Source organism: Gymnodraco acuticeps, unplaced genomic scaffold (assembly GCF_902827175.1).
Source record: "Gymnodraco acuticeps unplaced genomic scaffold, fGymAcu1.1, whole genome shotgun sequence".
Lineage (NCBI taxonomy): Eukaryota > Metazoa > Chordata > Actinopteri > Perciformes > Bathydraconidae > Gymnodraco > Gymnodraco acuticeps.
In genome coordinates this window covers 1-24,791 of record NW_022992193.1, presented here as the reverse complement: position 1 = coordinate 24,791, position 24,791 = coordinate 1, and the positions used below count along the sequence as shown (strand labels likewise).

Below are 24,791 nucleotides of genomic sequence, written 5' to 3'. Positions count from 1 at the left end.
AGTCTTTCAGTCAGTCTTTCAGTCTTTGAGTCTTTGAGTCTTTCAGTCAGTCTTTGAGTCAGTGTTTCAGTCAGTCTTTGAGTCAGTTTTTCAGTCAGTCTTTGAGTCTTTCAGTCTTTGAGTCAGTCTTTCAGTCAGTCAGTCGAGTCAGTCTTTGAGTCTTTCATTCAGTCTTTCAGTCTTTGAGTCAGTCTTTGAGTCAGTCTTTGAGTCTTTCAGTCTTTGAGTCAGTCTTTCAGTCTTTGAGTCAGTCTTTGAGTCAGTCTTTCAGTCAGTCTTTCAGTCTTTGAGTCAGTCTTTCAGTCTTGAGTCAGTCTTTGAGTCTTTCAGTGTTTGAGTCTGTCTTTGAGCTCTGTCTTGTGTCAGTCTTTTCAGTCTTTGAGTCAGTCTTTCAGTCAGTCATCTTTCAGTCGTTGAGTCAGTCTTGAGTCTTTGAGTCAGTCTTTCAGTCAGTTTTTCAGTCAGTCTTTGAGTCAGTTTTTTAGTCAGTCTTTCAGTCTTTGAGTCTTTCAGTCTTTGAGTCCGTCTTTGAGTCAGGCTTTCAGTCAGTCTTTGAGTCTTTCAGTCAGTCGAGTCAGTCTTTGAGTCTTTGAGTCAGTCTTTGAGTCAGTCTTTCAATCAGTCTTTGAGTCCCAGTCTTGAAGTCAGTTTTTGAGTCAGTCCCTTGAGTCTTTCAGTCAGTCTTTCAGTCTTTGAGTCAGTCTTTGAGTCTTTGAGTCAGTCTTTGAGTCTTTTCAGTCTTGAGTCAGTCTTTGAGTTAGTCTTTCAGTCAGTCTTTGAGTCAGTCTTTCAGTCATTGAGTCAGTCGTTGAGTCTTTGAGTCTTTCAGTGTTTGAGTCCTGTCTTTGAGTCAGTCTTTGTGTCAGTCTTTCAGTCTTTGAGCCAGTCTTTCAGTCAGTCTTTGAGTCAGTCGTTTAGTCAGTCTTTGAGGTAGTCAGTCCTTGAGTCAGTCTTTCAGTCAGTTTTTCAGTCTAGTCTTTGAGTCTTTCAGTCTTTGAGTCAGTCTTTGAGTCAGTCTTTGAGTCAGTCATTGAGTCTTTGAGTCAGTCTTTGAGTCTTTGAGTCAGTCTTTCAGTTTGTCTTTGAGTCAGTCTTTCAGTCAGTTTTTCAGTCAGTCTTTGAGTCAGTCTTTGAGTCAGTCTTTGAGTCTTTGAGTCCAGTCTTTCAGTCAGTCTTTGAGTCTTTCAGTCTTTGAGTCAGTCTTTCAGTCAGTCAGTCGAGTCAGTCTTGAGTCAGTCTTTGAGTCTTTCATTCAGTCTTTGAGTCAGTCTTTGAGTCTTTGAGTCAGTCTTTGAGTCAGTCTTTGAGTCAGTCTTTCAGTCAGTCTTTCAGTCTTTAAGTCAGTCTTTCAGTCTTTGAGTCTTTCAGTGTTTGAGTCTGTCTTTCAGTCTTTGAGTCTTTCAGTCTTTGAGTCAGTCTTTGAGTCAGTCTTTGAGTCTTTCAGTCTTTGAGTCAGTCTTTCAGTCTTTGAGTCTTTGAGTCAGTCTTTCAGTCTTTGAGTCAGTCTTTCAGTCTTTGAGTCTTGAGTCAGTCTTTGAGTCTTTCAGTCTTTGAGTCAGTCTTTGAGTCAGTCTTTCAGTCTTTGAGTCAGTCTTTCAGTCTTTGAGTCAGTCTTTGAGTCTTTCAGTGTTTGAGTCAGTCTTTGAGTCAGTCTTTCAGTCAGTTTTTCAGTCAGTCTTTCAGTCAGTCTTTGAGTCAGTTTTTCAGTCAGTCTTTCAGTCTTTGAGTCTTTGAGTCTTTGAGTCAGTCTTTGAGTTCCGTCTTTGAGTCTTTCAGTCAGTCGAGTCAGTCTTTGAGTCTTGAGTCAGTCTTTGAGTCAGTCTTTGAGTCAGTCTTTCAGTCAGTCCTTTGAGTCAGTCTTTGAGTCAGTCTTGAAGTCAGTTTTTGAGTCAAGTCTTTGAGTCTTTCAGTCAGTCTTTCAGTCTTTGAGTCAGTCTTTGAGTCAGTCTTTCAGTCAGTCTTTCAGTCAGTCTTTGAGTCTTTCAGTCAGTCTTTCAGTCTTTGAGTCAGTCTTTGAGTCTTTCAGTCTTTGAGTCAGTCTTTGAGTCAGTCTTTCAGTCAGTCTTTCAGTCTTTGAGTCAGTCGTTGAGTCTTTGAGTCTTTCAGTGTTTGAGTCTGTCTTTGTGTCAGTCTTTCAGTCAGTCTTTCAGTCAGTCGAGTCAGTCTTTGAGTCAGTTTTTGAGTCAGTCTTTGAGTCTTTCAGTCTTTGAGTCAGTCTTTGAGTCTTTGAGTCAGTCTTTGAGTCAGTCTTTCAGTCAGTCTTTGAGTCAATCTTTGAGTCTTTCAGTGTTTGAGTCAGTCTTTGAGTCTGTCTTTGAGTCAGTCTTTGTGTCAGTCTTTCAGTCTTTGAGTCAGTCTTTCAGTCTTTGAGTCAGTCTTTGAGTCAGTCTTTCAGTCAGTCTTTGAGTCAGTCTTTCAGTCAGTCTTTCAGTCAGTCTTTGAGTCTTTCAGTCTTTGAGTCCGTCTTTGAGTCAGTCTTTCAGTCAGTCGAGTCAGTCTTTGAGTCTTTGAGTCAGTCTTTGAGTCAGTCTTTGAGTCAGTCAGTCTTTCAGTCAGTCGAGTCAGTCTTTGAGTCAGACTTGAAGTCAGTTTTTGAGTCAGTCTTTGAGTCAGTCTTTGAGTCAGTCGTTGAGTCAGTCTTTCAGTCTTTGAGTCAGTCTTTGAGTCAGTCTTTGAGTCTTTCAGTCAGTCTTTCAGTCTTTGAGTCTTTGAGTCAGTCTTTGAGTCAGTCTTTGAGTCAGTCTTTCAGTCTTTGAGTCAGTCTTTGAGTCAGTCTTTGAGTCTTTCAGTCAGTCTTTGAGTCAGTCTTTGAGTCAGTCTTTCAGTCTTTGAGTCAGTCTTTGAGTCAGTCTTTCAGTCTTTGAGTCAGTCGTTGAGTCTTTCAGTGTTTGAGTCAGTGTTTGAGTCTGTCTTTGAGTCAGTCTTTGTGTCAGTCTTTCAGTCAGTCTTTCAGTATTTGAGCCAGTCTTTCAGTCAGTCTTTGAGTCAGTCTTTGAGTCTTTGAGTCCGTCTTTGAGTCAGTCTTTCAGTCAGTCATTGAGTCAGTCTTTGAGTCTTTGAGTCAGTCTTTCAGTCAGTCTGTGAGTCAGTCTTTGAGTCAGTCTTTCAGTCAGTCTTTGAGTCCGTCTTTGAGTCTTTGAGTCAGTCTTTCAGTCAGTCTTTGAGTCAGTCTTTCAGTCTTTCAGTCAGTCTTTGAATCAGTTGAGTCAGTCTTTGAGTCTGTCAGTCTTTGAGTCAGTCTTTAAGTCAGTTTTTGAGTCAGTCTTTGAGTCTTTTAGTCAGTCTTTGAGTCAGACTTTCAGTCAGTTTTTCAGTCTTTGAGTCAGTATTTGAGTCTTTGAGTCTTTCAGTTAGTCTTTGAGTCTTTGTGTCAGTCTTTGAGTCTTTGAGTCAGTCTTTCAGTCTTTGAGTCAGTCTTTGAGTCTTTGAGTCTGTCTTTGTGTCAGTCTTTGAGTCTTTCAGTCAGTCTTTGAGTCAGTCTTTGAGTCAGTCTTTGAGTCAGTCTTTAAGTCAGTCTTTGAGTCTTTCAGTCTTTGAGTCTTTGAGTCAGTCTTTCAGTCTTTGAGTGAGTCAGTCTTTGAGTCTGTCTTTGAGTCTTTCAGTCTTACAGTCTTTGAGTCAGTCTTTGAGTCTTTGTGTCTGTCAGTCTTTGAGTCAGTCTTTCAGTCTTTGTGTGAGTCAGTCTTTGAGTCTGTCTTTGAGTCTTTGAGTCAGTCTTTGAGTCAGTCTTTCAGTCAGTTTTTCAGTCAGTCTTGGCCCAATCCCAAACCACTCCCTCGACCCTCCCCCTCCGTGACGGAGTAAACTCCGTCTGTAGGCACACTCACAGCTGAATGAAGTTCCCTCCATTAAGGGTTAAGGGTAAAAATACAGCGGCAAGCTTTGGGACGGCCTCCCCTCTCTCCGCAGGAAACGGAAACGGACGTCATGGTGTCCAACTCACATCTCCATCTGTCGGCTGCATTGACCTGCGTTGCTATCCGTCGCCTGTTAGCGGGTGCAATGGCAAGATCCAACAGAAGGCGCAGAAGGTTGAGGCGCATTTTAGCGATGTGCCAGTGGCAGGTAAACATTTCAATATTGCTAATACAACAATTATCTTCACTTTATTTCTTATATAGTAGCCTATGAACTTTGTATGTGTAATACAAATAGATATTTAGATATATTGTGATATACATTCATTTATTCTTTCCTTATAAGCTATACGTGTATATCTGTATAGTGTATGTAGAATTCCAACACAGAGAAATGTTGTCAGTAGTTTATAGAATAAAAAGGAAAGGTTAATTTGACTTGGTCTCAGAATTGTGTGTGTGTGTGTGTGTGTGTGTGTGTGTGTGTGTGTGTGTGTGTGTGTGTGTGTGTGTGTGTGTGTGTGTGTGTGTGTGTGTGTGTGTGTGTGTGTTCAAAGCGCTGGAGGTCAGTCCAAGCTTTGCCCCTGACATCATTGCATGTTGTGCATTTCTGTGCATAGACATGAACGATGTCCTTGAGGATGCTGAAGCCTTCCCCCCTGAAGATGGGGACCAGAGTCCTCCCCCTGCCGCAGCACGTGGACAGGAAAGTCCTGGACACCACCTAAGGAACAGGATTGCTGCACAACTCTCTGCTCCTGTCCAAATGGCACCACACCAGAGAGCACGATTACATCGAATGAACTTTGTTTTTTTTTGGAAAAACGTGGTTGTCTGTTAACTTGTGTTTTTGAAATGATGTGCACACATACCTGATTAATTTTGTTTGTTTTAGTGAGCTCCACTTCTCACTTTAGAGAAAAGAGGTGAAATAAAATAAACCTGTGCACCGTTGATTTCAAACTTGGTTTTCCTGAATTGTCTTTCTGCATAATCCCAAATTGGAGACAAATGTCCTTACTTCTTGGATCATTCAATCACGAGCACAGAGCAAAGGTTCAGAAAATGAACACAGGTCTTCTAATACAATCACTTTTGTTTTTGAGTGAAACTCTGCAAATGGTTTGACATGAGCAATTAAGACCGTAAATGTCATGTATATTTTAATGCCTTATACCTATGAAGCGCACAGACATATCTTTATTTAAAATGCTGATATTCAGGGTTAATCTTCAGACTTTGGAAAAAACACTTTAGTTCCGTGCACAACATTACTTTGTGCAAAACTTTTCCTTCTACATTATGAAACCCACACAGAACAATGTAGCCATCTAACAATCAAGCAAACGCAATGTCACCTTCATCACCCGTCTACCTGTATTACTATAGAATATTGAAGACATGAAGGACAGTACGTTAAATTAGGTTTATTGTCTTCCAAATAAATAATACAAGCGAACAAAAACAAGTCTTTTAAGTAACATCAATAATCAAACATAGAAATGGCCAATGGTGGGGGAAAAAAAAAAAATCACATTTTGTCGACCATTTTTTCGAACAGGGTTAGAAATTTCTCTGAGTGCTGCATTATTTGTCTGTGGCGTTCGTCCTCTTTTTCTGCCTCGCGTTCTAGGCACTCCAGCACTCCCATAGCACCTTTTCTTTTTTTGGGGGGGGGCTGCTGGGTGGTTCCAGCCTCAGACAGTGATGAGGGTGGTGAGGGGTCTGGATCATCAGCCACATTTGGGGGGGGGAAGGAAGAGGAGCAGGACGCAGCCTCCGGATCAAAGAGGATTGTGGGGTTTGCCAAGGCTGAGGCAACAAGGACAGGAGGACTAATTGAAGGCCTTGCACCTATGGCCTCATCCATGGCCATGAAGAAGGGCCATGTTGCAGGGGTTTCTTCCCCCTGATCAGTCCCTGTTCCAGTCCTTGGCCTTTTAAGTTCCTATTGCAAACAAATGCATGTTAGAAATCTTTGTTCAGCTTTTTCAAAAACAAACATGTTTTACAATAACAATACACCATTTACCTTGTATTTCTTTTTTAGGTTCTCCCATTTCTTGGAGGCCTGTTTGTGAGACACATGTTGCCCAAGGTCCAGTTCCTTAATGATTGACCTGTTATCATAGAATATTTAAACAATATATATTGGTGTTAAGGCAATGACCCACAGTGCACATTCATTACTTTCATTGCACAAAATATGAATTGAGTGCATAACTCACTCCCATGCTTCTTTGGCAGCATTGCGTTTTTTGCTAAACAGGTCGTCCTTGTCCATCCTTAATGCAATAAGTGCCTTGGTTTTTACCACAGTCCCTGAAATTACAAATCACACTTAAGTTTAAACCGATTTCGTAAGTGAATGGATACATGAATTGACACGTGTGTTGTTAGTTTGATTCCGATTTAGATTTGTACATCTTCAAAATAAAAATCTAATGTAATCTTGGCAAATCAAATTAACACGTGTAGATTTATAAATACATTGTTCACAAAGGCATGTTTTAGTTAAGGCAACGTATTATTTATCGTTTAAAAAAATAACCACATGGAACTCACATTTGTATGACGTTGTTTCCTCCATGCCCGAAAAACGGTTGCACACCTGTGGAGTGAGATTATCAAGCCTGCATCCATGCAAACTCGCTGTCGGAGGCTTTTATAACCCACTACGCCTCCGCCCTGATTGCTTTGGACCAGCCCTCAATATGGCGGACCCTTCGCGTGAACGCGCAAACGGAGGGGTAGGGTGTAGGGGGCGGTTTGGGAATGGGCCTTTGAGTCAGTCTTTGAGTCTTTCAGTCTTTGAGTCAGTCTTTCAGTCAGTCTTTGAGTCTTTCAGTCAGTCTTTGAGTCTTTCAGTCAGTCTTTGAGTCAGTCTTTCAGACTTGGGGGCAGTCTTTCAGTCTTTGAGTCAGTCTTTCAGTCAGTCTTTGAGTCAGTCTTTCAGTGAGTCTTTCAGTCAGTCGTTGAGTCTTGAGTCAGTCTTTGAGTCAGTCGTTGAGTCAGTCTTTGAGTCAGTCTTTCAGTATTTGAGTCAGTCTGTGAGTTCTTTGAGTCAGTCTTTCAGTCAGTCTTCAGTCAGTCTTTCAGTCTTTGAGTCTTGAGTCTTTCAGTCAGTCTTTGAGTCAGTGTTTCAGTCAGTCTTTGAGTCAGTTTTCAGTCAGTCTTTGAGTCTTTTCAGTCTTTGAGTCAGTCTTTCAGTCAGTCAGTCGAGTCAGTCTTTGAGTCTTTCATTCAGTCTTTCAGTCTTTGAGTCAGTCTTTGAGTCAGTCTTTGAGTCTTTCAGTCTTTGAGTCAGTCTTTCAGTCTTTGAGTCAGTCTTTGAGTCAGTCTTTCAGTCAGTCTTTCAGTCTTTGAGTCCAGTCTTTCAGTCTTTGAGTCAGTCTTTGAGTCTTTCAGTGTTTGAGTCTGTCTTTGAGTCTGTCTTTGTGTCAGTCTTTCAGTCTTTGAGTCAGTCTTTCAGTCAGTCTTTCAGTCGTTGAGTCAGTCTTTGAGTCTTTGAGTCAGTCTTTCAGTCAGTTTTTCAGTCAGTCTTTGAGTCAGTTTTTTAGTCAGTCTTTCAGTCTTTGAGTCTTTCAGTCTTTGAGTCCGTCTTTGAGTCAGGCTTTCAGTCAGTCTTTGAGTCTTTCAGTCAGTCGAGTCAGTCTTTGAGTCTTTGAGTCAGTCTTTGAGTCAGTCTTTCAATCAGTCTTTGAGTCAGTCTTGAAGTCAGTTTTTGAGTCAGTCTTTGAGTCTTTCAGTCAGTCTTTCAGTCTTTGAGTCAGTCTTTGAGTCTTTGAGTCAGTCTTTGAGTCTTTCAGTCTTTGAGTCAGTCTTTGAGTTAGTCTTTCAGTCAGTCTTTGAGTCAGTCTTTCAGTCATTGAGTCAGTCGTTGAGTCTTTGAGTCTTTCAGTGTTTGAGTCTGTCTTTGAGTCAGTCTTTGTGTCAGTCTTTCAGTCTTTGAGCCAGTCTTTCAGTCAGTCTTGAGTCAGTCGTTTAGTCAGTCTTTGAGTCAGTCCTTGAGTCAGTCTTTCAGTCAGTTTTTTCAGTCAAGTCTTTGAGTCTTTCAGTCTTTTGAGTCAGTCTTTGAGTCAGTCTTTGAGTCAGTCATTGAGTCTTTGAGTCAGTCTTGAGTCTTTGAGTCAGTCTTTCAGTTTGTCTTGAGTCAGTCTTTCAGTCAGTTTTTTCAGTCAGTCTTTGAGTCAGTCTTTGAGTCCGTCTTTGAGTCTTTGAGTCAGTCTTTCAGTCAGTCTTTGAGTCTTTCAGTCTTTGAGTCAGTCTTTCAGTCAGTCAGTCGAGTCAGTCTTTGAGTCAGTCTTTGAGTCTTTCATTCAGTCTTTGAGTCAGTCTTTGAGTCTTTGAGTCAGTCTTTGAGTCAGTCTTTGAGTCTTTAAGTCAGTCTTTCAGTCTTTGAGTCTTTCAGTGTTTGAGTCTGTCTTTCAGTCTTTGAGTCTTTCAGTCTTTGAGTCAGTCTTTGAGTCAGTCTTTGAGTCTTTCAGTCTTTTGAGTCAGTCTTTCAGTCTTTGAGTCTTTGAGTCAGTCTTTCAGTCTTTGAGTCAGTCTTTCAGTCTTTGAGTCTTTGAGTCACAGTCTTTGAGTCTTTCAGTCTTTGAGTCAGTCTTTGAGTCAGTCTTTCAGTCTTTGAGTCAGTTCTTTCAGTCTTTTGAGTCAGTCTTTGAGTCTTTCAGTGTTTGAGTCAGTCTTTGAGTCAGTCTTTCAGTCAGTTTTTCAGTCAGTCTTTCAGTCAGTCTTTGAGTCAGTTTTTGAGTCAGTCTTTCAGTCAGTCTTTGAGTCAGTCTTTCAGTCTTTGAGTCCGTCTTTGAGTCTTTCAGTCAGTCGAGTCAGTCTTTGAGTCTTTGAGTCAGTCTTTGAGTCAGTCTTTGAGTCAGTCTTTCAGTCAGTCTTTGAGTCAGTCTTTGAGTCAGTCTTGAAGTCAGTTTTTGAGTCAGTCTTTGAGTCTTTCAGTAGTCTTTCAGTCTTTGAGTCAGTCTTTGAGTCAGTCTTTCAGTCTTGGAGTCTTTCAGTCAGTCTTTGAGTCTTTCAGTCAGTCTTTCAGTCTTTGAGTCAGTCTTTGAGTCTTTCAGTCTTTGAGTCAGTCTTTGAGTCAGTCTTTCAGTCAGTCTTTCAGTCTTTGAGTCAAGTCGTTGAGTCTTTGAGTCTTTCAGTGTTTGAGTCTGTCTTTGTGTCAGTCTTTCAGTCAGTCTTTCAGTCAGTCGAGTCAGTCTTTGAGTCAGTTTTTGAGTCAGTCTTTGAGTCTTTCAGTCTTTGAGTCAGTCTTTGAGTCTTTGAGTCAGTCTTTGAGTCAGTCTTTCAGTCAGTCTTTGAGTCAATCTTTGAGTCTTTCAGTGTTTGAGTCAGTCTTTGAGTCTGTCTTTGAGTCAGTCTTTGTGTCAGTCTTTCAGTCTTTGAGTCAGTCTTTCAGTCTTTGAGTCAGTCTTTGAGTCAGTCTTTCAGTCAGTCTTGAGTCAGTCTTTCAGTCAGTCTTTGAGTCAGTCTTTGAGTCTTTCAGTCTTTGAGTCCGTCTTTGAGTCAGTCTTTCAGTCAGTCGAGTCAGTCTTTGAGTCTTTGAGTCAGTCTTTGAGTCAGTCTTTGAGTCAGTCAGTCTTTCAGTCAGTCGAGTCAGTCTTTGAGTCAGACTTGAAGTCAGTTTTTGAGTCAGTCTTTGAGTCAGTCTTTGAGTCAGTCGTTGAGTCAGTCTTTCAGTCTTTGAGTCAGTCTTTGAGTCAGTCTTTGAGTCTTTCAGTCAGTCTTTCAGTCTTTGAGTCTTTGAGTCAGTCTTTGAGTCAGTCTTTGAGTCAGTCTTTCAGTCTTTGAGTCAGTCTTTGAGTCAGTCTTTGAGTCTTTCAGTCAGTCTTTCAGTCTTTGAGTCAGTCTTTCAGTCTTTGAGTCAGTCTTTGAGTCAGTCTTTCAGTCTTTGAGTCAGTCGTTGAGTCTTTCAGTGTTTGAGTCAGTGTTTGAGTCTGTCTTTGAGTCAGTCTTTGTGTCAGTCTTTCAGTATTTGAGCCAGTCTTTCAGTCAGTCTTTGAGTCAGTCTTTGAGTCTTTGAGTCCGTCTTTGAGTCAGTCTTTCAGTCAGTCATTGAGTCAGTCTTTGAGTCTTTGAGTCAGTCTTTCAGTCAGTCTGTGAGTCAGTCTTTGAGTCAGTCTTTCAGTCAGTCTTTGAGTCCGTCTTTGAGTCTTTGAGTCAGTCTTTCAGTCAGTCTTTGAGTCAGTCTTTCAGTCTTTCAGTCAGTCTTTGAATCAGTTGAGTCAGTCTTTGAGTCTGTCAGTCTTTGAGTCAGTCTTTAAGTCAGTTTTTGAGTCAGTCTTTGAGTCTTTTAGTCAGTCTTTGAGTCAGAATTTCAGTCAGTTTTTCAGTCTTTGAGTCAGTATTTGAGTCTTTGAGTCTTTCAGTTAGTCTTTGAGTCTTTGTGTCAGTCTTTGAGTCTTTGAGTCAGTCTTTCAGTCTTTGAGTCAGTCTTTGAGTCTTTGAGTCTGTCTTTGTGTCAGTCTTTGAGTCTTTCAGTCAGTCTTTGAGTCAGTCTTTGAGTCAGTCTTTGAGTCAGTCTTTAAGTCAGTCTTTGAGTCTTTCAGTCTTTGAGTCTTTGAGTCAGTCTTTCAGTCTTTGAGTGAGTCAGTCTTTGAGTCTGTCTTTGAGTCTTTCAGTCTTACAGTCTTTGAGTCAGTCTTTGAGTCTTTGTGTCTGTCAGTCTTTGAGTCAGTCTTTCAGTCTTTGTGTGAGTCAGTCTTTGAGTCTGTCTTTGAGTCTTTGAGTCAGTCTTTGAGTCAGTCTTTCAGTCAGTTTTTCAGTCAGTCTTTGGCCCAATCCCAAACCACTCCCTCGACCCTCCCCCTCCGTGACGGAGTAAACTCCGTCTGTAGGCACACTCACAGCTGAATGAAGTTCCCTCCATTAAGGGTTAAGGGTAAAAATACAGCGGCAAGCTTTGGGACGGCCTCCCCTCTCTCCGCAGGAAACGGAAACGGACGTCATGGTGTCCAACTCACATCTCCATCTGTCGGCTGCATTGACCTGCGTTGCTATCCGTCGCCTGTTAGCGGGTGCAATGGCAAGATCCAACAGAAGGCGCAGAAGGTTGAGGCGCATTTTAGCGATGTGCCAGTGGCAGGTAAACATTTCAATATTGCTAATACAACAATTATCTTCACTTTATTTCTTATATAGTAGCCTATGAACTTTGTATGTGTAATACAAATAGATATTTAGATATATTGTGATATACATTCATTTATTCTTTCCTTATAAGCTATACGTGTATATCTGTATAGTGTATGTAGAATTCCAACACAGAGAAATGTTGTCAGTAGTTTATAGAATAAAAAGGAAAGGTTAATTTGACTTGGTCTCAGAATTGTGTGTGTGTGTGTGTGTGTGTGTGTGTGTGTGTGTGTGTGTGTGTGTGTGTGTGTGTGTGTGTGTGTGTGTGTGTGTGTGTGTGTTGTGTGTGTGTGTGTTCAAAGCGCTGGAGGTCAGTCCAAGCTTTGCCCCTGACATCATTGCATGTTGTGCATTTCTGTGCATAGACATGAACGATGTCCTTGAGGATGCTGAAGCCTTCCCCCCTGAAGATGGGGACCAGAGTCCTCCCCCTGCCGCAGCACGTGGACAGGAAAGTCCTGGACACCACCTAAGGAACAGGATTGCTGCACAACTCTCTGCTCCTGTCCAAATGGCACCACACCAGAGAGCACGATTACATCGAATGAACTTTGTTTTTTTTTGGAAAAACGTGGTTGTCTGTTAACTTGTGTTTTTGAAATGATGTGCACACATACCTGATTAATTTTGTTTGTTTTAGTGAGCTCCACTTCTCACTTTAGAGAAAAGAGGTGAAATAAAATAAACCTGTGCACCGTTGATTTCAAACTTGGTTTTCCTGAATTGTCTTTCTGCATAATCCCAAATTGGAGACAAATGTCCTTACTTCTTGGATCATTCAATCACGAGCACAGAGCAAAGGTTCAGAAAATGAACACAGGTCTTCTAATACAATCACTTTTGTTTTTTGAGTGAAACTCTGCAAATGGTTTGACATGAGCAATTAAGACCGTAAATGTCATGTATATTTTAATGCCTTATACCTATGAAGCGCACAGACATATCTTTATTTAAAATGCTGATATTCAGGGTTAATCTTCAGACTTTGGAAAAAACACTTTAGTTCCGTGCACAACATTACTTTGTGCAAAACTTTTCCTTCTACATTATGAAACCCACACAGAACAATGTAGCCATCTAACAATCAAGCAAACGCAATGTCACCTTCATCACCCGTCTACCTGTATTTACTATAGAATATTGAAGACATGAAGGACAGTACGTTAAATTAGGTTTATTGTCTTCCAAATAAATAATACAAGCGAACAAAAACAAGTCTTTTAAGTAACATCAATAATCAAACATAGAAATGGCCAATGGTGGGGGAAAAAAAAAAATCACATTTTGTCGACCATTTTTTCGAACAGGGTTAGAAATTTCTCTGAGTGCTGCATTATTTGTCTGTGGCGTTCGTCCTCTTTTTCTGCCTCGCGTTCTAGGCACTCCAGCACTCCCATAGCACCTTTTCTTTTTTTGGGGGGGGGCTGCTGGGTGGTTCCAGCCTCAGACAGTGATGAGGGTGGTGAGGGGTCTGGATCATCAGCCACATTTGGGGGGGGGAAGGAAGAGGAGCAGGACGCAGCCTCCGGATCAAAGAGGATTGTGGGGTTTGCCAAGGCTGAGGCAACAAGGACAGGAGGACTAATTGAAGGCCTTGCACCTATGGCCTCATCCATGGCCATGAAGAAGGGCCATGTTGCAGGGGTTTCTTCCCCCTGATCAGTCCCTGTTCCAGTCCTTGGCCTTTTAAGTTCCTATTGCAAACAAATGCATGTTAGAAATCTTTGTTCAGCTTTTTCAAAAACAAACATGTTTTACAATAACAATACACCATTTACCTTGTATTTCTTTTTTAGGTTCTCCCATTTCTTGGAGGCCTGTTTGTGAGACACATGTTGCCCAAGGTCCAGTTCCTTAATGATTGACCTGTTATCATAGAATATTTAAACAATATATATTGGTGTTAAGGCAATGACCCACAGTGCACATTCATTACTTTCATTGCACAAAATATGAATTGAGTGCATAACTCACTCCCATGCTTCTTTGGCAGCATTGCGTTTTTTGCTAAACAGGTCGTCCTTGTCCATCCTTAATGCAATAAGTGCCTTGGTTTTTACCACAGTCCCTGAAATTACAAATCACACTTAAGTTTAAACCGATTTCGTAAGTGAATGGATACATGAATTGACACGTGTGTTGTTAGTTTGATTCCGATTTAGATTTGTACATCTTCAAAATAAAAATCTAATGTAATCTTGGCAAATCAAATTAACACGTGTAGATTTATAAATACATGTTCACAAAGGCATGTTTTAGTTAAGGCAACGTATTATTTATCGTTTAAAAAAATAACCACATGGAACTCACATTTGTATGACGTTGTTTCCTCCATGCCCGAAAAACGGTTGCACACCTGTGGAGTGAGATTATCAAGCCTGCATCCATGCAAACTCGCTGTCGGAGGCTTTTATAACCCACTACGCCTCCGCCCTGATTGCTTTGGACCAGCCCTCAATATGGCGGACCCTTCGCGTGAACGCGCAAACGGAGGGGTAGGGTGTAGGGGGCGGTTTGGGAATGGGCCTTTGAGTCAGTCTTTGAGTCTTTCAGTCTTTGAGTCAGTCTTTCAGTCAGTCTTTGAGTCTTTCAGTCAGTCTTTGAGTCTTTCAGTCAGTCTTTGAGTCAGTCTTTCAGACTTGGGGGCAGTCTTTCAGTCTTTGAGTCAGTCTTTCAGTCAGTCTTTGAGTCAGTCTTTCAGTGAGTCTTTCAGTCAGTCGTTGAGTCTTTGAGTCAGTCTTTGAGTCAGTCGTTGAGTCAGTCTTTGAGTCAGTCTTTCAGTATTTGAGTCAGTCTGTGAGTCTTTGAGTCAGTCTTTCAGTCAGTCTTTCAGTCAGTCTTTCAGTCTTTGAGTCTTTGAGTCTTTCAGTCAGTCTTTGAGTCAGTGTTTCAGTCAGTCTTTGAGTCAGTTTTTCAGTCAGTCTTTGAGTCTTTCAGTCTTTGAGTCAGTCTTTCAGTCAGTCAGTCGAGTCAGTCTTTGAGTCTTTCATTCAGTCTTTCAGTCTTTGAGTCAGTCTTTGAGTCAGTCTTTGAGTCTTTCAGTCTTTGAGTCAGTCTTTCAGTCTTTGAGTCAGTCTTTGAGTCAGTCTTTCAGTCAGTCTTTCAGTCTTTGAGTCAGTCTTTCAGTCTTTGAGTCAGTCTTTGAGTCTTTCAGTGTTTGAGTCTGTCTTTGAGTCTGTCTTTGTGTCAGTCTTTCAGTCTTTGAGTCAGTCTTTCAGTCAGTCATTCTTTCAGTCGTTGAGTCAGTCTTTGAGTCTTTGAGTCAGTCTTTCAGTCAGTTTTTCAGTCAGTCTTTGAGTCAGTTTTTTAGTCAGTCTTTCAGTCTTTGAGTCTTTCAGTCTTTGAGTCCGTCTTTGAGTCAGGCTTTCAGTCAGTCTTTGAGTCTTTCAGTCAGTCGAGTCAGTCTTTGAGTCTTTGAGTCAGTCTTTGAGTCAGTCTTTCAATCAGTCTTTGAGTCAGTCTTGAAGTCAGTTTTTGAGTCAGTCTTTGAGTCTTTCAGTCAGTCTTTCAGTCTTTGAGTCAGTCTTTGAGTCTTTGAGTCAGTCTTTGAGTCTTTCAGTCTTTGAGTCAGTCTTTGAGTTAGTCTTTCAGTCAGTCTTTGAGTCAGTCTTTCAGTCATTGAGTCAGTCGTTGAGTCTTTGAGTCTTTCAGTGTTTGAGTCTGTCTTTGAGTCAGTCTTTGTGTCAGTCTTTCAGTCTTTGAGCCAGTCTTTCAGTCAGTCTTTGAGTCAGTCGTTTAGTCAGTCTTTGAGTCAGTCCTTGAGTCAGTCTTTCAGTCAGTTTTTCAGTCAGTCTTTGAGTCTTTCAGTCTTTGAGTCAGTCTTTGAGTCAGTCTTTGAGTCAGTCATTGAGTCTTTGAGTCAGTCTTTGAGTCTTTGAGTCAGTCTTTCAGTTTGTCTTTGAGTCAGTCTTTCAGTCAGTTTTTCAGTCAGTCTTTGAGTCAGTCTTTGAGTCCGTCTTTGAGTCTTTGAGTCAGTCTTTCAGTCAGTCTTTGAGTCTTTCAGTCTTTGAGTCAGTCTTTCAGTCAGTCAGTCGAGTCAGTCTTTGAGTCAGTCTTTGAGTCTTTCATTCAGTCTTTGAGTCAGTCTTTGAGTCTTTGAGTCAGTCTTTGAGTCAGTCTTTGAGTCAGTCTTTCAGTCAGTCTTTCAGTCTTAAGTCAGTCTTTCAGTCTTTGAGTCTTTCAGTGTTTGAGTCTGTCTTTCAGTCTTTGAGTCTTTCAGTCTTTGAGTCAGTCTTTGAGTCAGTCTTTGAGTCTTTCAGTCTTTGAGTCAGTCTTTCAGTCTTTGAGTCTTTGAGTCAGTCTTTCAGTCTTTGAGTCAGTCTTTCAGTCTTTGAGTCTTTGAGTCAGTCTTTGAGTCTTTCAGTCTTTGAGTCAGTCTTTGAGTCAGTCTTTCAGTCTTTGAGTCAGTCTTTCAGTCTTTGAGTCAGTCTTTGAGTCTTTCAGTGTTTGAGTCAGTCTTTGAGTCAGTCTTTCAGTCAGTTTTTCAGTCAGTCTTTCAGTCAGTCTTTGAGTCAGTTTTTCAGTCAGTCTTTCAGTCTTTGAGTCTTTGAGTCTTTGAGTCAGTCTTTGAGTCCGTCTTTGAGTCTTTCAGTCAGTCGAGTCAGTCTTTGAGTCTTTGAGTCAGTCTTTGAGTCAGTCTTTGAGTCAGTCTTTCAGTCAGTCTTTGAGTCAGTCTTTGAGTCAGTCTTGAAGTCAGTTTTTGAGTCAGTCTTTGAGTCTTTCAGTCAGTCTTTCAGTCTTTGAGTCAGTCTTTGAGTCAGTCTTTCAGTCTTGGAGTCTTTCAGTCAGTCTTTGAGTCTTTCAGTCAGTCTTTCAGTCTTTGAGTCAGTCTTTGAGTCTTTCAGTCTTTGAGTCAGTCTTTGAGTCAGTCTTTCAGTCAGTCTTTCAGTCTTTGAGTCAGTCGTTGAGTCTTTGAGTCTTTCAGTGTTTGAGTCTGTCTTTGTGTCAGTCTTTCAGTCAGTCTTTCAGTCAGTCGAGTCAGTCTTTGAGTCAGTTTTTGAGTCAGTCTTTGAGTCTTTCAGTCTTTGAGTCAGTCTTTGAGTCTTTGAGTCAGTCTTTGAGTCAGTCTTTCAGTCAGTCTTTGAGTCAATCTTTGAGTCTTTCAGTGTTTGAGTCAGTCTTTGAGTCTGTCTTTGAGTCAGTCTTTGTGTCAGTCTTTCAGTCTTTGAGTCAGTCTTTCAGTCTTTGAGTCAGTCTTTGAGTCAGTCTTTCAGTCAGTCTGTGAGTCAGTCTTTCAGTCAGTCTTTCAGTCAGTCTTTGAGTCTTTCAGTCTTTGAGTCCGTCTTTGAGTCAGTCTTTCAGTCAGTCGAGTCAGTCTTTGAGTCTTTGAGTCAGTCTTTGAGTCAGTCTTTGAGTCAGTCAGTCTTTCAGTCAGTCGAGTCAGTCTTTGAGTCAGACTTGAAGTCAGTTTTTGAGTCAGTCTTTGAGTCAGTCTTTGAGTCAGTCGTTGAGTCAGTCTTTCAGTCTTTGAGTCAGTCTTTGAGTCAGTCTTTGAGTCTTTCAGTCAGTCTTTCAGTCTTTGAGTCTTTGAGTCAGTCTTTGAGTCAGTCTTTGAGTCAGTCTTTCAGTCTTTGAGTCAGTCTTTGAGTCAGTCTTTGAGTCTTTCAGTCAGTCTTTCAGTCTTTGAGTCAGTCTTTGAGTCAGTCTTTCAGTCTTTGAGTCAGTCTTTGAGTCAGTCTTTCAGTCTTTGAGTCAGTCGTTGAGTCTTTCAGTGTTTGAGTCAGTGTTTGAGTCTGTCTTTGAGTCAGTCTTTGTGTCAGTCTTTCAGTATTTGAGCCAGTCTTTCAGTCAGTCTTTGAGTCAGTCTTTGAGTCTTTGAGTCCGTCTTTGAGTCAGTCTTTCAGTCAGTCATTGAGTCAGTCTTTGAGTCTTTGAGTCAGTCTTTCAGTCAGTCTGTGAGTCAGTCTTTGAGTCAGTCTTTCAATCAGTCTTTGAGTCCGTCTTTGAGTCTTTGAGTCAGTCTTTCAGTCAGTCTTTGAGTCAGTCTTTCAGTCTTTCAGTCAGTCTTTGAATCAGTTGAGTCAGTCTTTGAGTCTGTCAGTCTTTGAGTCAGTCTTTAAGTCAGTTTTTGAGTCAGTCTTTGAGTCTTTTAGTCAGTCTTTGAGTCAGAATTTCAGTCAGTTTTTCAGTCTTTGAGTCAGTATTTGAGTCTTTGAGTCTTTCAGTTAGTCTTTGAGTCTTTGTGTCAGTCTTTGAGTCTTTGAGTCAGTCTTTCAGTCTTTGAGTCAGTCTTTGAGTCTTTGAGTCTGTCTTTGTGTCAGTCTTTGAGTCTTTCAGTCAGTCTTTGAGTCAGTCTTTGAGTCAGTCTTTGAGTCAGTCTTTAAGTCAGTCTTTGAGTCTTTCAGTCTTTGAGTCTTTGAGTCAGTCTTTCAGTCTTTGAGTGAGTCAGTCTTTGAGTCTGTCTTTGAGTCTTTCAGTCTTACAGTCTTTGAGTCAGTCTTTGAGTCTTTGTGTCTGTCAGTCTTTGAGTCAGTCTTTCAGTCTTTGTGTGAGTCAGTCTTTGAGTCTGTCTTTGAGTCTTTGAGTCAGTCTTTGAGTCAGTCTTTCAGTCAGTTTTTCAGTCAGTCTTTGGCCCAATCCCAAACCACTCCCTCGACCCTCCCCCTCCGTGACGGAGTAAACTCCGTCTGTAGGCACACTCACAGCTGAATGAAGTTCCCTCCATTAAGGGTTAAGGGTAAAAATACAGCGGCAAGCTTTGGGACGGCCTCCCCTCTCTCCGCAGGAAACGGAAACGGACGTCATGGTGTCCAACTCACATCTCCATCTGTCGGCTGCATTGACCTGCGTTGCTATCCGTCGCCTGTTAGCGGGTGCAATGGCAAGATCCAACAGAAGGCGCAGAAGGTTGAGGCGCATTTTAGCGATGTGCCAGTGGCAGGTAAACATTTCAATATTGCTAATACAACAATTATCTTCACTTTATTTCTTATATAGTAGCCTATGAACTTTGTATGTGTAATACAAATAGATATTTAGATATATTGTGATATACATTCATTTATTCTTTCCTTATAAGCTATACGTGTATATCTGTATAGTGTATGTAGAATTCCAACACAGGAGAAATGTTGTCAGTAGTTTATAGAATAAAAAAGGAAAGGTTAATTTGACTTGGTCTCAGAATTGTGTGTGTGTGTGTGTGTGTGTGTGTGTGTGTGTGTGTGTGTGTGTGTGTGTGTGTGTGTGTGTGTGTGTGTGTGTGTGTGTGTGTGTTCAAAGCGCTGGAGGTCAGTCCAAGCTTTGCCCCTGACATCATTGCATGTTGTGCATTTCTGTGCATAGACATGAACGATGTCCTTGAGGATGCTGAAGCCTTCCCCCCTGAAGATGGGGACCAGAGTCCTCCCCCTGCCGCAGCACGTGGACAGGAAAGTCCTGGACACCACCTAAGGAACAGGATTGCTGCACAACTCTCTGCTCCTGTCCAAATGGCACCACACCAGAGAGCACGATTACATCGAATGAACTTTGTTTTTTTTTGGAAAAACGTGGTTGTCTGTTAACTTGTGTTTTTGAAATGATGTGCACACATACCTGATTAATTTTGTTTGTTTTAGTGAGCTCCACTTCTCACTTTAGAGAAAAGAGGTGAAATAAAATAAACCTGTGCACCGTTGATTTCAAACTTGGTTTTCCTGAATTGTCTTTCTGCATAATCCCAAATTGGAGACAAATGTCCTTACTTCTTGGATCATTCAATCACGAGCACAGAGCAAAGGTTCAGAAAATGAACACAGGTCTTCTAATACAATCACTTTTGTTTTTGAGTGAAACTCTGCAAATGGTTTGACATGAGCAATTAAGACCGTAAATGTCATGTATATTTTAATGCCTTATACCTATGAAGCGCACAGACATATCTTTATTTAAAATGCTGATATTCAGGGTTAATCTTCAGACTTTGGAAAAAAACACTTTAGTTCCGTGCACAACATTACTTTGTGCAAAACTTTTCCTTCTACATTATGAAACCCACACAGAACAATGTAGCCATCTAACAATCAAGCAAACGCAATGTCACCTTCATCACCCGTCTACCTGTATTTACTATAGAATATTGAAGACATGAAGGACAGTACGTTAAATTAGGTTTATTGTCTTCCAAATAAATAATACAAGCGAACAAAAACAAGTCTTTTAAGTAACATCAATAATCAAACATAGAAATGGCCAATGGTGGGGGAAAAAAAAAAAATCACATTTTGTCGACCATTTTTTCGAACAGGGTTAGAAATTTCTCTGAGTGCTGCATTATTTGTCTGTGGCGTTCGTCCTCTTTTTCTGCCTCGCGTTCTAGGCACTCCAGCACTCCCATAGCACCTTTTCTTTTTTTGGGGGGGGGCTGCTGGGTGGTTCCAGCCTCAGACAGTGATGAGGGTGGTGAGGGGTCTGGATCATCAGCCACATTTGGGGGGGGGAAGGAAGAGGAGCAGGACGCAGCCTCCGGATCAAAGAGGATTGTGGGGTTTGCCAAGGCTGAGGCAACAAGGACAGGAGGACTAATTGAAGGCCTTGCACCTATGGCCTCATCCATGGCCATGAAGAAGGGCCATGTTGCAGGGGTTTCTTCCCCCTGATCAGTCCCTGTTCCAGTCCTTGGCCTTTTAAGTTCCTATTGCAAACAAATGCATGTTAGAAATCTTTGTTCAGCTTTTTCAAAAACAAACATGTTTTACAATAACAATACACCATTTACCTTGTATTTCTTTTTTAGGTTCTCCCATTTCTTGGAGGCCTGTTTGTGAGACACATGTTGCCCAAGGTCCAGTTCCTTAATGATTGACCTGTTATCATAGAATATTTAAACAATATATATTGGTGTTAAGGCAATGACCCACAGTGCACATTCATTACTTTCATTGCACAAAATATGAATTGAGTGCATAACTCACTCCCATGCTTCTTTGGCAGCATTGCGTTTTTTGCTAAACAGGTCGTCCTTGTCCATCCTTAATGCAATAAGTGCCTTGGTTTTTACCACAGTCCCTGAAATTACAAATCACACTTAAGTTTAAAACCGATTTCGTAAGTGAATGGATACATGAATTGACACGTGTGTTGTTAGTTTGATTCCGATTTAGATTTGTACATCTTCAAAATAAAAATCTAATGTAATCTTGGCAAATCAAATTAACACGTGTAGATTTATAAATACATGTTCACAAGGCATGTTTTAGTTAAGGCAACGTATTATTTATCGTTTAAAAAAATAACCACATGGAACTCACATTTGTATGACGTTGTTTCCTCCATGCCCGAAAAACGGTTGCACACCTGTGGAGTGAGATTATCAAGCCTGCATCCATGCAAACTCGCTGTCGGAGGCTTTTATAACCCACTACGCCTCCGCCCTGATTGCTTTGGAACCAGCCCTCAATATGGCGGACCCTTCGCGTGAACGCGCAAACGGAGGGGTAGGGTGTAGGGGGCGGTTTGGGAATGGGCCTTTGAGTCAGTCTTGAGTCTTTCAGTCTTTGAGTCAGTCTTTCAGTCAGTCTTTGAGTCTTTCAGTCAGTCTTTGAGTCTTTCAGTCAGTCTTTGAGTCAGTCTTTCAGACTTGGGGGCAGTCTTTCAGTCTTTGAGTCAGTCTTTCAGTCAGTCTTTGAGTCAGTCTTTCAGTGAGTCTTTCAGTCTTTGAGTCAGTCGTTGAGTCTTTGAGTCTTTCAGTGTTTGAGTCTGTCTTTGTGTCAGTCTTTCAGTCAGTCTTTCAGTCAGTCGAGTCAGTCTTTGAGGTCAGTTTTGAGTCAGTCTTTGAGTCTTTCAGTCTTTGAGTCAGTCTTTGAGTCTTTGAGTCAGTCTTTGAGTCAGTCTTTCAGTCAGTCTTTGAGTCAATCTTTGAGTCTTTCAGTGTTTGAGTCAGTCTTTGAGTCTGTCTTTGAGTCAGTCTTTGTGTCAGTCTTTCAGTCTTTGAGTCAGTCTTTCAGTCTTTGAGTCAGTCTTTGAGTCAGTCTTTCAGTCAGTCTTTGAGTCAGTCTTTCAGTCAGTCTTTCAGTCAGTCTTTGAGTCTTTCAGTCTTTGAGTCCGTCTTTGAGTCAGTCTTTCAGTCAGTCGAGTCAGTCTTTGAGTCTTTGAGTCAGTCTTTGAGTCAGTCTTTGAGTCAGTCAGTCTTTCAGTCAGTCGAGTCAGTCTTTGAGTCAGACTTGAAGTCAGTTTTTGAGTCAGTCTTTGAGTCAGTCTTTGAGTCAGTCGTTGAGTCAGTCTTTCAGTCTTTGAGTCAGTCTTTGAGTCAGTCTTTGAGTCTTTCAGTCAGTCTTTCAGTCTTTGAGTCTTTGAGTCAGTCTTTGAGTCAGTCTTTGAGTCAGTCTTTCAGTCTTTGAGTCAGTCTTTGAGTCTTTCAGTCAGTCTTTCAGTCTTTGAGTCAGTCTTTCAGTCTTTGAGTCAGTCTTTGAGTCAGTCTTTCAGTCTTTGAGTCAGTCGTTGAGTCTTTCAGTGTTTGAGTCAGTGTTTGAGTCTGTCTTTGAGTCAGTCTTTGTGTCAGTCTTTCAGTATTTGAGCCAGTCTTTCAGTCAGTCTTTGAGTCAGTATTTGAGTCTTTGAGTCCGTCTTTGAGTCAGTCTTTCAGTCAGTCATTGAGTCAGTCTTTGAGTCTTTGAGTCAGTCTTTCAGTCAGTCTGTGAGTCAGTCTTTGAGTCAGTCTTTCAGTCAGTCTTTGAGTCCGTCTTTGAGTCTTTGAGTCAGTCTTTCAGTCAGTCTTTGAGTCAGTCTTTCAGTCTTTCAGTCAGTCTTTGAATCAGTTGAGTCAGTCTTTGAGTCTGTCAGTCTTTGAGTCAGTCTTTAAGTCAGTTTTTGAGTCAGTCTTTGAGTCTTTTAGTCAGTCTTGAGTCAGAATTTCAGTCAGTTTTTCAGTCTTTGAGTCAGTATTTGAGTCTTTGAGTCTTTCAGTTAGTCTTTGAGTCTTTGTGTCAGTCTTTGAGTCTTTGAGTCAGTCTTTCAGTCTTTGAGTCAGTCTTTGAGTCTTTGAGTCTGTCTTTGTGTCAGTCTTTGAGTCTTTCAGTCAGTCTTTGAGTCAGTCTTTGAGTCAGTCTTTGAGTCAGTCTTTAAGTCAGTCTTTGAGTCTTTCAGTCTTTGAGTCTTTGAGTCAGTCTTTCAGTCTTTGAGTGAGTCAGTCTTTGAGTCTGTCTTTGAGTCTTTCAGTCTTACAGTCTTTGAGTCAGTCTTTGAGTCTTTGTGTCTGTCAGTCTTTGAGTCAGTCTTTCAGTCTTTGTGTGAGTCAGTCTTTGAGTCTGTCTTTGAGTCTTTGAGTCAGTCTTTGAGTCAGTCTTTTCAGTCAGTTTTTCAGTCATGTCTTTGGCCCAATCCCAAACCACTGTCCCCTCGACCCTCCCCCCCTCCGTGACGGAGTAAACTCCGTCTTGTAGGCACACTCACAGCTGAATGAAGTTCCCTCCATTAAGGGTTAAGGGTAAAAAATACAGCGGCAAGCTTGGGACGGCCTCCCCTCTCTCCGCAGGAAACGGAAACGGACGTCATGGTGTCCAACTCACATCTCCATCTGTCGGCTGCATTGACCTGCGTTGCTATCCGTCGCCTGTTTAGCGGGTGCAATGGCAAGATCCAACAGAAGGCGCAGAAGGTTGAGGCGCATTTTAGCGATGTGCAGTGGCAGGTAAACATTTCAATATTGCTAATACAACAATTATCTTCACTTTATTTCTTATATATGTAGCCTATGAACTTTGTATGTGTAATACAAATAGATATTGAGATATATTGTGATATACATTCATTTATTCTTTCCTTATAAGCTATTACGTGTATATCTGTATAGTGTATGTAGAATTCCAACACAGAGAAATGTTGTCAGTAGTTTATAGAATTAAAAAAGGAAAGGTTAATTTGACTTGGTCTCAGAATTGTGTGTGTGTGTGTGTGTGTGTGTGTGTGTGTGTGTGTGTGTGTGTGTGGTGTGTGTGTGTGTGTGTGTGTGTGTGTTGTGTGTGTGTGTGTGTGTGTGTGTGGTGTGGTGTTTCAAAGCGCTGGCGGTCAGTCCAAGCTTTGCCCCTGACATCATTGCTGTTGTGCATTTCTGTGCATAGACATGAACGATGTCCTTGAGGATGCTGAAGCCTTCCCCCCCTGAAGATGGGGACCAGAGTCCTCCCCCTGCCGCAGCACGTGGACAGGAAAGTCCTGGACACCACCTAAGGAACAGGATTGCTGCACAACTCTCTGCTCCTGGTCCAAAATGGCACCACACCAGAGAGCACGATTACATCGAATGAACTTTGGTTTTTTTTTGGAAAACGGTGGTTGTCTGTTACACTTGTGTTTTTGAAATGATGTGCACACATACCTGATTAATTTTGTTTGTTTTAGTGAGCTCCACTTCTCACTTTAGAGAAAAGAGGTGAAATAAAATAAACCTGTGCACCGTTGATTTCAAACTTGGTTTTCCTGAATTGTCTTTCTGCATAATCCCAAATTGGAGACAAATGTCCTTACCTCTTGGATCATTCAATCACGAGCACAGAGCAAAGGTTCAGAAAATGAACACAGGTCTTCTAATACAATCACTTTTGTTTTTGAGTGAAACTCTGCAAATGGTTTGACATGAGCAATTAAGACCGTAAATGTCATGTATATTTTTTGCCTTATACCTATGAAGCGCACAGACATATCTTTATTTAAAATGCTGATATTCAGGGTTAATCTTCAGACTTTGGAAAAAACACTTTAGTTCCGTGCACAACATTACTTTGTGCAAAACTTTTCCTTCTACATTATGAAACCCACACAGAACAATGTAGCCATCTAACAATCAAGCAAACGCAATGTCACCTTCATCACCCGTCTACCTGTATTTACTATAGAATATTGAAGACATGAAGGACAGTACGTTAAATTAGGTTTATTGTCTTCCAAATAAATAATACAAGCGAACAAAAACAAGTCTTTTAAGTAACATCAATAATCAAACATAGAAATGGCCAATGGTGGGGGAAAAAAAAATCACATTTTGTCGACCATTTTTTCGAACAGGGTTAGAAATTTCTCTGAGTGCTGCATTATTTGTCTGTGGCGTTCGTCCTCTTTTTCTGCCTCGCGTTCTAGGCACTCCAGCACTCCCATAGCACCTTTTCTTTTTTTGGGGGGGGGCTGCTGGGTGGTTCCAGCCTCAGACAGTGATGAGGGTGGTGAGGGGTCTGGATCATCAGCCACATTTGGGGGGGGGAAGGAAGAGGAGCAGGAAGCAGCCTCCGGATCGAAGAGGATTGTGGGGTTTGCCAAAGGCTGAGGCAACAAGGACAGGAGGACTAATTGAAGGCCTTGCACCTATGGCCTCATCCATGGCCATGAAGAAGGGCCATGTTGCAGGGGTTTTTCCCCCTGATCAGTCCCTGTTCCAGTCCTTGGCCTTTTAAGTTCCTATTGCAAACAAATGCATGTTAGAAATCTTTGTTCAGCTTTTTCAAAAACAAACATGTTTTACAATAACAATACACCATTTACCTTGTATTTCTTTTTTAGGTTCTCCCATTTCTTGGAGGCCTGTTTGTGAGACACATGTTGCCCAAGGTCCAGTTCCTTAATGATTGACCTGTTATCATAGAATATTTAAACAATATATATTGGTGTTAAGGCAATGACCCACAGTGCACATTCATTACTTTCATTGCACAAAATATGAATTGAGTGCATAACTCACTCCCATGCTTCTTTGGCAGCATTGCGTTTTTTGCAAACAGGTCGTCCTTGTCCATCCTTAATGCAATAAGTGCCTTGGTTTTTACCACAGTCCCTGAAATTACAAATCACACTTAAGTTTAAACCGATTTCGTAAGTGAT

The 24,791-nt window shown here is 41.4% G+C and overlaps 7 long non-coding RNA genes across 7 annotated transcripts; 3 read left to right on the top strand and 4 right to left on the bottom strand.

Annotated features, from left to right (window-relative positions):
* Positions 1-3,786: 3,786 nt before the first annotated feature.
* Positions 3,787-4,820, top strand: LOC117539363. Its single transcript, XR_004567990.1, has 2 exons — positions 3,787-4,065; positions 4,478-4,820. It is a non-coding gene; the product is annotated as an uncharacterized LOC117539363 (long non-coding RNA).
* Positions 4,821-5,635: 815 nt separating this feature from the next.
* On the bottom strand, positions 5,636-6,119 carry LOC117539271. Its single transcript, XR_004567976.1, has 3 exons — positions 6,086-6,119; positions 5,890-5,977; positions 5,636-5,805 (listed from the first exon to the last, which is right to left on the bottom strand). It is a non-coding gene; the product is annotated as an uncharacterized LOC117539271 (long non-coding RNA).
* A 4,555-nt stretch (positions 6,120-10,674) lies between these two features.
* LOC117539369 lies at positions 10,675-11,711 on the top strand. The gene is made up of 2 exons (XR_004567991.1): positions 10,675-10,953; positions 11,369-11,711. It is a non-coding gene; the product is annotated as an uncharacterized LOC117539369 (long non-coding RNA).
* Positions 11,712-12,527: 816 nt separating this feature from the next.
* Positions 12,528-13,011, bottom strand: LOC117539373. The gene is made up of 3 exons (XR_004567993.1): positions 12,978-13,011; positions 12,782-12,869; positions 12,528-12,697 (listed from the first exon to the last, which is right to left on the bottom strand). It is a non-coding gene; the product is annotated as an uncharacterized LOC117539373 (long non-coding RNA).
* A 4,581-nt stretch (positions 13,012-17,592) lies between these two features.
* On the top strand, positions 17,593-18,630 carry LOC117539342. Its single transcript, XR_004567987.1, has 2 exons — positions 17,593-17,883; positions 18,288-18,630. It is a non-coding gene; the product is annotated as an uncharacterized LOC117539342 (long non-coding RNA).
* An 817-nt stretch (positions 18,631-19,447) lies between these two features.
* LOC117539341 lies at positions 19,448-19,931 on the bottom strand. The gene is made up of 3 exons (XR_004567986.1): positions 19,898-19,931; positions 19,702-19,789; positions 19,448-19,617 (listed from the first exon to the last, which is right to left on the bottom strand). It is a non-coding gene; the product is annotated as an uncharacterized LOC117539341 (long non-coding RNA).
* A 4,400-nt stretch (positions 19,932-24,331) lies between these two features.
* LOC117539288 lies at positions 24,332-24,687 on the bottom strand. The gene is made up of 3 exons (XR_004567979.1): positions 24,652-24,687; positions 24,456-24,543; positions 24,332-24,371 (listed from the first exon to the last, which is right to left on the bottom strand). It is a non-coding gene; the product is annotated as an uncharacterized LOC117539288 (long non-coding RNA).
* Positions 24,688-24,791: the final 104 nt, after the last annotated feature.